The following is an 11,288-nucleotide window of genomic DNA, read 5'->3' as shown; positions in this document are numbered from 1 at the left end:
AGCTACAGTGTGCAGCGCTCAAACACGAACAAATGAAACCTTTTTTTAAAAGTAAATTTATTGAAAGAAAATACAAATTAAAATGAAAATCCTTTTACATATAACTAGTGATATCTATCAAGAGTAACGTTACTCGATGTAACCCAGTCCAACCGCAATGACCGCCTCCAATGTTAACCTGAAGCGATCGCACGCACTCTTTAACACAGCGCTGTCCATATTCGCAACAAAGTTTCAGCCTGTATATCGAATGAATTTTACCTCCTCAGAACTTCCGTACGTCAGCTGAATGTTCGATTCTGTATAAATTTCGTCCCCACTTCAGTTAATTTTTATACTTAAATTATATATTCCACATCTACCATAATTTTAAATATATTTGATCACCAAAGGAATTTTCCAGATAATATAATTGATTTTTCATATCGATCCATTTAGCAACATCGATCTTGAACGATGAAAATTAGTTACCACAGTTGTTAACATGAATGGGTCAAAAACCGCTTTACAGTGAGACTAATATGCTTTAGCGTCGGAAGTTCCATGCGGTTTTTCGTGGATGATGCTGTAGTATACAGAGAAGATGCAGCATTACAAAATTGCAGCGAAATGCAGGAATATCTGCAGCGGATAGGCACTTTGTGCAGGGAGTGGCAACTGACCCTTAACATAGACAAATGTAATGTATTGCGAATACATAGAAAGAAGGATCCTTTATTGTATGATTATATGATAGCGGAACAAACACTGGTAGCAGTTACTTCTGTAAAATATGCGTACGGAACGATTTGAAGTGGAATGATCATATAAAATTAATTATTGGTAAGGCGGGTGCCAGGTTGAGATTCATTGGGAGAGTCATTAGAAAATGTAGTCCATCAACAAAGGAGGTGGCTTACAAAACACACATTCGACCTATACTTGAGTATTGCTCATCAGTGTGGGATCCGTACCAGGTCGGGTTGACGGAGGAGATAGAGAAGATCCAAAGAAGAGCGGCGCGTTTCGTCACAGGGTTATTTGGTAAGCGTAATAGTGTTACGGAGATGTTTAGCAAACTCAAGTGGCAGACTCTGCAAGAGAGGCGCTCTGCATCGCGGTGTAGCTTGCTCGCCAGGTTCCGAATGAGTGCGTTTCTGGATGAGGTATCGAATGTATTGCTTCCCCCTACTTATACCTCCTGAGGAGATCACGAATGTAAAATTAGAGAGATTCGAGCGCGCACGGAGGCTTTCCGGCAGTCGTTCTTCCCGCGAGCCATACGCGACTGGAACAGGAAAGGGAGGTAATGACAGTGGCACGTAAAGTGCCCTCCGCCACATACCGTTGGGTGGCTTGCGAAGTATAAATGTAGATGTAGATGTAGATGTGGTTTTCATGTCAAAAAATTTCTGTTTTCATATTTATCGATAACTCAATCGACAATTTTACAAATATAGAAAGCACATAGTTTCCATATTGTCAAAATGCGCAGCCTTCGTTACTAATTCTTGGGCCCCTAAATCTTTATATAATAACCATTTACAGAAAAATTTTGTAAATTATCTTTGAAAATTAATTTCAATTAAATCAGTCATAATAAAATTCATTTGAACAACATACTCTTCTGGATGGATCTGAAAGTTTTTCGTGTTGTGTTGGAATGTTACACAAAGCATTTACTTAACAAGTGGTGTCGTTGAAAGTGTCAAGAATTTATCAAAAACTACCGATGACATCAGAAAGCAACAATATTTCAGCGACTTTCACTGAAACGAAAAAACGTTCGAACTATTAATTGTAAAGGATAAACAGGAACCGACATCCTAGACAAAGCCACAGCCATAGCAAGGTAAGCAACATTTATCTGGTAATACAATGCTCCTGCCGTTACAAAATCATATAAACATTGACAGCATTAGAATAATAAGTCCAAAATACTTTCTGTACATCTACGAACATTTTGATAGCAAGGGACGTGTAACATTAAAATACACATAATTAAGTTTGTACGATTGCCTCAGAGCTCGAAACCTACTGGCGTTTGTCCGGCTTTTTTCCGTTACAGCCACAATTGTTTTCACTACTTAAGTCATACCAATTTTCAGCTGTTTGATTTCTTGCTAGATGTGAGATATATTGTAAAATATATGTTACAGTGACTCTGATGTCGAAGATGAAGAATGCTTAGATAGGTGTCATCTTGTCAGGATAAATAAGGAAATATCTAAATGAGATGTCTTTCTATCTGTTCTTCCAAATCCACTCACGCTGTAACACCATTTCCTAGCCTGCCAGGTGTTGTAGCCATGTTTTGGTATTGTAGTCGTCTCACAGCCAGTTTCCAGCAGAAAAGGGGAAGAGATTTTTGTTCGGAATGAAAATGATGAGCTGCTTTCTCCCGTAGTCTTTTCCAACGGGTGTCTTTTGGAGCCGACTGGGGTGGATGACATGGAGAGAAATGGTTCTTAATGAATTGCCACGTTGCAGCACCTCACAGAAGCCATGTAAGCAGGAACAGGGGAGATAACAATGAGAGTTCCAAGATTATGTTCCTCATTCTTGAGTGTGGGCGTGTATTTCTACTTAGGCACTTCTCTGTTTTCCTTGGCGAGTAGAACGCTTTAATGAGCGTTGAAGTGTTTCGGGCTTGCTTGGGCTGAGTCGTGGTTTGTTACACTTTCCCTCATGCACCAAACACTCAAATAAATTGGCACCTGAATACTACTTTTATATACAATGAATGTTGCTTACTGAATATTCGGTCGCTGCTAAGTACCATCAATTAGGGTGCAGACAATCTGTGTCTTGAATCCGTGTGCCATCTTCCTACAATTTGGCTCAGATTCCCCTCCTTACAGGCTGCAGATAGAGCTGCTGAAAATTAACTTCTCGTTCTCATTCACTCCAAAACATAAATAAGAAGCGAAATTCCATTCACCTTCTTATATTATCTTCAGAGTTACAACTCAATACATGATAAATGAGGACAGCTACCAACTCGTATACTGCCTCTAAGTACTGCATACATAACAGACCTGAAATTCAACTTGATAATTAACAATTAAAGTACATTTATTATCTTTGACATTTCGCGTTCTTAGATTTCACAGAGTTCTTTGCTGCGCACCGCCCGTTCAATGGAACTCCTACACTGAAGAGCCAAAGAGACTGGTACAGCTGTCTAATATCGTGTAGGCCCTCGCGAGCACGCAAAATTGCATGGACTCGACTAATGTCTGAAGCAGTGCTGGAAGGAACTGAGACCATGGTTCTGCAGGGCTGTCCATAGATCAATAAGAGTATGAGGGGATGGAGATGTCTTCTGAACAGAACGTTGCAAGGCATCCCATATATGGGTTGGTGGCCAGCGAAAGGGTTTCAACTCAGAAGAGATTCCTGGAGCAACTCTGTAGCAATTCTGGACGTGTGAGGTGTCGCATTGTCCTGCTGAGATTGGCCAAGTCTGTCTGAATGCACAATGGACATGAAAGGATTCAGGTGATCAGACAGGATGCCTATGTACGCGTCACCTGTCAGAGTCATATCTAGATGTACAAGGGTCCCATATCACTCCAACTGCGCCCATCCAACACTATTTCAGAGCCCTCACCAGCTTGGACAGTCCACTGCTGACAAGCAGGGTCCATCCATTCATACCCATACACGCCCATCCGCTCGATACTATTTGAAACGGACTCGTCCGACCAGGCAACATGTTTCCAGTCATCAACTGTCCAATGTTGATGGGCCCAGACGAGGCGTAATGCTTTGTGTCGTGGAGCCATGAAGGGTACACGAGTGGGCCCTCGGCTCCAAAACCCCATATCGATTATGTTTCTTTGAATGACACTTGTTGATGGTCCAGCATTGAAATCTGCAGCAATTTGCGGAAGTTTTGCACTTCTGTCACGTTGAACGACTCTCTTCAGTCGTCGTTCGTCCCGTTCTTGCTGGATCTTTTTGCGGCCGCAGCGATGTCGGAGATTTGATGTTTTACCGGATTCCTGATATTCACGGTACACTCGTGAAATGATGGTACGGGAAAATCCCCACTTCATCTTTACCTCGGAGATGCTGTGTCCCGTCGGTCGTGCGCCGACTATAACATCACTTTGAAACTCACTTAAACGTTAATAACCTGCCATTGTAGCAGCAGTAATCTATCCAACAACTGCGCCAGCAACTTGTCGTCTAATATAGGGGTTGCCGACCACAGCACCGTATTCTGCCTGTTTACGCAACTCTGTATTTGAATACGCTTGGCTATACCAGTTTCTTTGGCGCTTCAGTGTATCTCCACCTCAGCAGGTGGGGCGTCTGACTGCCACCCACTTCCGTACAGTCACTGGATCGTTAGCTCTGGTCTCAGCACCTACGATTTAAAACTGCTTCCAGCAGTGGGGTGCTCATCACTTATCTACTACTGTCACGAACATCTTTCTCTGACGTATGAATTTAAGGATGTGATACCTCTCTTTCAGTGAATGGCAGGTATTACTACAGCTTGAACTTGATAGGCGTAAAGAGGCCCCAGACCAAGGCGTGAAACGGCTAGCAAGCTGGAGATTGTGTGAGATGAAAGTGACGGATTTGGCTAGGGATAAATACCGCCAGTACATTTCATTTGTTTCGAGCAAATTTAAGAGTGACGCTCTGGTGTCACTTGTTGTCTGTTGACTTTGAACTGTGATCCTCTTTTGTTGTTGCGATCGGCAGTTCCTATTAGTCATGGCATGGGGGGGGGGGGGGGGGAAGAGAGGGAAGGGGGACGATGTACTTGTGGCTGTTAACGGTGAACGTAAAGTAGATGGAGAGCTACACGAGCTTTCCTTATTTACTTTGGAGTAGTGGAGTCTAACCCTGTCTCGCGGGATAAAGCGATGTGGTGAAACTAACATTGTAACAGGGCAGAAGATTAATCCTGATGCACTAATAAACGTTTCCAGTCAATTCCGCGGAGTCGTACGTCGCGTAATTGGTGCCGAGCGCAGCACATCGCCAAGAATGCGTAGTTTTATGGCCCTGGCCGCCAGCGTAAATTGGCGCAACGCCACGAAAGGTCCGGGTCACGGAGAAAAGAGACGTTTCAACGTAGTTCTCATCTTGCGACGTGTTGGTCTTTATTTATGCGTCTCGTAGCCGTACGTCATACTGGGTGGTGGGTGAGACCCTCTCGGGTTATGCTATGACTCTATTACAGTACTGGTATTTCAGCGGTCTTCTCGTGCTTGTTGTGCTGCCTATATTGTAGGTAATTGAAAATTGGTGGTAAGGTCTTATGGGACCAAACTGCTAAGGTCATCGGTCCATAATCTTACACACTACCTAATCTAATTTAAACTAACTTACGCTAAGGACAACACACACACGCAAGCCCGAGGGACACTCTAACCTCCGACGGGGGAAGCCGCACTAACCGTGGCAAGGCGCCTGAGACCGCGCGTGTATTGTAGGAGCGTGCACAGTGTCTCCAGGCAAACCAGGTCACATAAAGAGAGGCTGGGGGCGACGAAAACGCAGAGTGACTTATATCGGTCGTATGAAGCCGTGACATGCTGTGCTGTAGTCGGCAACGCCGCTCCACACCACAGACATCTGGCAATCGTGAAATTACTTTATTTTAGCTACATCAGTCAGTTACAAACGTAGTTAAACTGTCGTCGGCTACCGTAGAGTACCATAAATACGCTTAAGACTATGGTAGTTTTCCTAGCAGCTTTTGTCAGTTAAGGTAGTACCCACATAACCAGTAAGTTAGGTGCGTTGCATACCTATCGGGCATTACCTGATAACGATCGCTTTCTTTACATCTATAATCAGTGTCATTCTAGATTCCCCTAAAAACTACAAGGGTCAGGTAACTCACAGACATTTTGATTCTGCTCAGTTATCATCCTGTCTGTAACTTAAAAAATAAACACTATTTACAGCAAAACTGAAACGGTCAGTGTTTGGTTCAGGTTTATTCGAAAATCTCTGATTTGTAACGTGAGACTTATAGATGTTGTAGAAAAAAACAAGGAAACAATACATATTTGTCATAGAGCGCTAGGAAATGCACTTTCCTCAACAAAAAGGTAAAAATAAAAGAAATCTCAAATCAAATATATATCAAACATCGCTTCAGTACTTCTCCGAACATATACAAAACATGTTTCTGTTGTTCATAAACAACTTTTAAATATATCAGTAATAAGAGGAAACTCTTTCCTTTGATCATGATGAAGAACATTCCACTGAATACAAAATAACCACAATAATTATACATACTTTTTATGTTTGTGCTTGTAAACTGTGCTTGCATTAAAAGTAATTGCTTTGGTTACATACAGCGCGAAAGGTACGCGATCAACTATTTTTTAGTTCTTACAAGAGACAATTTATGTTCTTGTAAGGATATAGAATATGAAATGGACCAACAATGAATAATGTGCGGCTCTAATTACGCGCAAAAGTTAAACAAAAAAAAAAAGAACAAAGATTAGTGGTCGGCTTCCATTCTCTCTTACACATTCAGTTATGTTTCTGTCCCTACCAATCCTACCAATACTACCAGTAGTTCTACCCTTTACTACGACATTTACGTATTGTACGGAACCTATGGAATAGAGCGCAATTCTGCTTACAATAGTGATGCTGTTTTTGTGATAGAAGCCCTGTAAGCAGTTCTCTGTAATGTACCTCTAAACTATGCAAGTGCTAGTAAGAAAATAAAATCACTATTTCACCAAATCACAACTGCATTCACAATGTCACGAATCTCAGCCAACTCAGTCTAGTTGTCTAAGTCAGGTAACCGCTCTCAGCAGACTCGGAACTCAACGAGCTGCGTGCTTCTGAGTGGCTGGTGATTCACTTGCCTCGCAGCAATGGGACACCTTTACATGCAGTGTATAAAAACCAAAGAATGCACTATCGCACTAAAATGATTAGTTAATGTTACTGCAGTGAAAGTTCCATTGTATTTTCAGATCCTCCGAGCCAGGACACGCTACAGTAGATAACAAAAGTCTCTGTGGTATCAGACGGTTGAAAATTAGTATATGTTCTTAACTAACTTTTTATGGTGATATCACAACAGATGGCACGCATTTTGTGACATGGGGTTGCTGGGCAAAGTAAAAACTTTACAATGTAAACGTGTGGTCAAACTCGAGAATTGTATACCCCAGACTAAAAATGTCTTGCATGAGCCCCCTGTAGATCACAAAAACTGCTTCAACGATTACATATCAAACTTGAGTTGGTGAAGTAGCTTGTAAGAGCTCCTCCACAAGATAGATTCTGCTTGAAGTCTCTTCACCAGTTAAGAAAAATTGAGAGGTGGATGTTTTTCGATCCTTTAATTTACAAATTGATGAAGGCTCACGAATTGCAGAATAAAATGAACGTTAGACAAAAAGATGCATGGAATGCATTCACGTATATTACTGAAAGCTGACATGCAGCACTCAAGTGCTGGACTAACATGTCCCATATATCATTGCTTCAAATTTTTTCGAGTCTGTATCATGTTTCTAATAGTCAATGAATATATGGTACTCATAATATGGGTGATATCAATAATTGCAATGGTTGAGGCATTAAAACATCTCTCAATTCCCTCTATTTCTATAATTAATTAATTAGCTAATAGAATGCTCTATACTCATCGTGGGGTATAAGTCTGATGGAGTCTTGGACGGGTCCTCACAGAAGGAAAGGGCAGGCGTCATTGCCAGCCAGCCCCTGGGTGTCCCAAGCAAGAATAGGCGTCCTCTTAAGGCCCCCATACACAGGCGAACTCCCCGCCCCCTCCTCCCCACCCCCCTAATCTGAGAAGGTCACTGATCCTTCTGACTGTGTGGCACACTGAAACGGTGAGGCAGTCCCTACTTGCTTTCACTGGCTGAGTATGGGATGGCAGGCATCAGTCAGGGCAAGCAGGTAGAGGTGCTACAGCAAACTGACAGACGAGGATCGCGGACCCAAATGCTATAAAATCGCTGACACAAAGATAGAGGGGTTGGGACAGACCCACTCGGAAGGGAGGGGGGGAGCCGGGGGGGGGGGGGGGGGGTCAGCTGAATGGATGGCCTATTTATGGGGGCCTTTAGAACCAGGCCACCAGTAGCAGGAGCAGTGACCTGGAGACTGGAAAACAGGTAGCCAGTTATGGCACCATGCATTGTCTAGACCGGCGCTGGCATGGAGCGAGCAGTCAAGATTGTGACAGATGCACCTACACCCTGTGAGATTCTAGAGCCTGATCGCAACGAGCCAGCATAACGGACAGTGTTATGCATCTGGCCAGTGCACAATAAATTACTTTTATGAGTTAGCCTCTTTGCTCAGTTGCTCAGAGAATGTCGTTTTTGCCGATAATACTTTTTGTAGAAAAATGAATTATCTCAGACGGGTAGTGAGCTTTTTATCATTACTTTCTCATGAGAAACTTGGCAGTTGTTTGTTGTTAACATTTTCCTTCTCCCCTTATGGGGATGAACCGTGTTATCATGATGCCATTTAATGTGGTGTAAAGACTTCTCTCTTTCGCAATGTGGACAAAAGTCTCTCAGAAGTGGGAGTTTTGAGCTCGGCTTTATCAGAATTGTATGCGCCAGTATGACGCACTCTGGATAACTTATAAAACATTCATTAGGCGGGGCACTGGACAGCTGAGTTTTTTAAAAAAATATCTTATCGGGGAAAGATCTGGAGGAGAATGTGGAAGGGGGCACTCTGGACGAAGATGGGAAAGCAGTTGCTGGGGGCTTGGATATGTAGGGAAAGAAAAATGGGTATCCTGACTCCAGAGGCACAGCAAACGAAATACAAGAATGTAGGTTTTAGCATGCGTGTAAGTCTCCTACACCCACATATTGACTATTTTCCTGAAATTTTGCGACGTTATAGTGAAGAGCAAGGAGAGCACATCTACCTGGACATTAAGGAGACTGAGAGGAGGTAGGAAGGAAGCTGGAATTAAAATATGATGGCCGACTGTTGTTGGTTGTTGAAGAGGGACGTTCGAGATGAAGTTCCTATGAGGAAAAAAAATGAGAAAATCTGAAAATTAAATGAAGCAGAGCGCTCATAATGTTGCTAAATGAGCTGTTTGTATTAGTTTTAGTATATGCCTAAAGCCAACATTAATATTTGTGCTTCCGTTTGCTGAATCTTTAAAGCGTGAGCTCTTATTTTACGAAAAATCTTTTGATGAAACGAAAGTAATTTTCAGGATTAGCATTAAAATTGATTCTAGAACGTCTATTCCAGAGAAATTATTTGAAAAACATATTAAAACTGGAAATTTGTGTAATCTGCACAACTTTAATAGTGCTAATACTTTATAACAGATGTTGTACAGTCCGAAATATTTATCTGTTGACATTCTTAGCAAATCAGCACAAAATGGTGCGTTCTTAATATCATTGTTTTACAGCTATCACGTTGCTGAAGCTAAAATTCAGATTGAAATAGGATTCTAAACAACCCTGTTGCGTAGGTGTAAGATATTTCTGAAGGCATGCTGGATGTCCCAAAGATAAAGGTTCAAACTTAAACAGTTGGCGGAGGATCCTTAAGTGAGACAGAAGTAATGATTGGAAGTGAATATTTTGTTGCAACAGCTCAAGCTTGTGCTACCTGTTCAGTGTGTCCACCGCGTCTCTACATATGCTTTACATCTGCACACATCTCAACGTTGTGCTATCTGTTCTGTGTGAACACCGCCAGCCTTTACATACGCTTTACATCTGTACATGAAATTTTGTCACGCGCTTCCAAATATCCCTAATTTCTGTCGTAGGATGCGACTGGTAGGATCCTACTAACCAGTTCTTCAGTTTCTGCTGGCGTTTCATACACCAACAAATTCATGTAACCACATAGGAAAATCTCAACCATATACGTTTCACAGGTAATAGGTTATTGTAAGATCTATGCAAAAATATAAGCGATTTGGAAACACGTGGCTCACATACACTGATTCAAGACGTCTTACCGCGTGATATGTTGATTTCCCACCATTTATTCCCTTAATTAAGTATATGACCGTCTACCATCAATACGGGCTGAGTTTTTGTTGCATATGAAGACGTCACTTGCAAAATGTATAGAAATAGGGCAGATTTTTTTTTTTGACCAATGGCTTAGTCAATAGCTAGCTACAGAATTTTATGTTCATGGGGGACGACTTTTATTAACCGAGTGTGGTCGGAAAAACAGCCACGTGTTGGACTGCTTGGTTCGTGTTGACAACACGTAGTGAGTACAGACAAGAGAGATCAAGGCACATCCGTATATTCGCCATCTATCTGTTAGCTAAGCCAAGAGAAAGCATGGTGGTTCGAAAGTAACGACCCTGATGAATTAGTTTAATGTGCAGCGGGCACATCATAAACGGTGTACAAGTGCAGCGGTGAATAGCGAATGATAGCCCCAGAGTGCGACAGCCAGAGCACGCCTTGTGTTAGAAGGAATTTGTACAGAAAGTACCCAAAGTGGAACGACAGGTACATTGAAGCTCCGTACATAAATTAAAGTTAAAACTTTGAATTAAAGTTTATTAGTACCTCTACACCATTGCATGATAACGAAGAGAATGATGATTGTTCTCACAACGGTGAGTGATGACAGCAGGATTTTGTTGAACGTACATGTCAATATCAATTCTCTCGCCAGCTCCTTGTGGGACCAGTTTGTATTCCGTTGTGACAGCTCTTTTAGCAGAAGGCGATTGTTCGTCGGTCGCTGTAATGAGTGAACGGACGTGACCTCTTGGCCGTAAAAAAATTCAGTGTCAGACAATTTTTGTCGTTATTTCCGTAAAGACTGGTGTCACACTCCCAAAATGAGTCACTTTCCAGGAAGGCGCATATATGACCAGCCACCTTGAAACGCTGATGGCGCCTCTGTTTCTGCCACAATTTCTCTCTGCATGCCTGGGCTATGCATGTGCCTGCACTGTCCTTGCGTTGCCTCATGTGCGCAAATTGAGGATAAACTGCGACGTAAAAACCTATTAATAGCTAGGGGAGGGGGGGAGCATGGTAAGCACAGCAGATCGTTGAGACGTATACTGTCTAATACTTGAATAACTAAGTACTACAAATAACAAATCGTGATGTATCACGAAGCCACGTGTGTGCAACAAGAACATAGTAAGGAAAGGTGAAAGCAGTAGTGTGTGGCAGTTGCCAGTACGGGAGCGAGTTTTACAAATGAACGGGGTCGAACTAAGCGCAGATTAAAACACTTAAGCTCTTCAGTGGGAGAAAACAATGGAATTGATCGTTCCTGCGGTATCCTTCGTAAGAACAGTT

Source organism: Schistocerca americana, chromosome 6 (genome assembly GCF_021461395.2).
Source record: "Schistocerca americana isolate TAMUIC-IGC-003095 chromosome 6, iqSchAmer2.1, whole genome shotgun sequence".
In the NCBI taxonomy this organism is placed as follows: domain Eukaryota; kingdom Metazoa; phylum Arthropoda; class Insecta; order Orthoptera; family Acrididae; genus Schistocerca; species Schistocerca americana.
Note: the sequence above shows the minus strand (reverse complement) of the source record.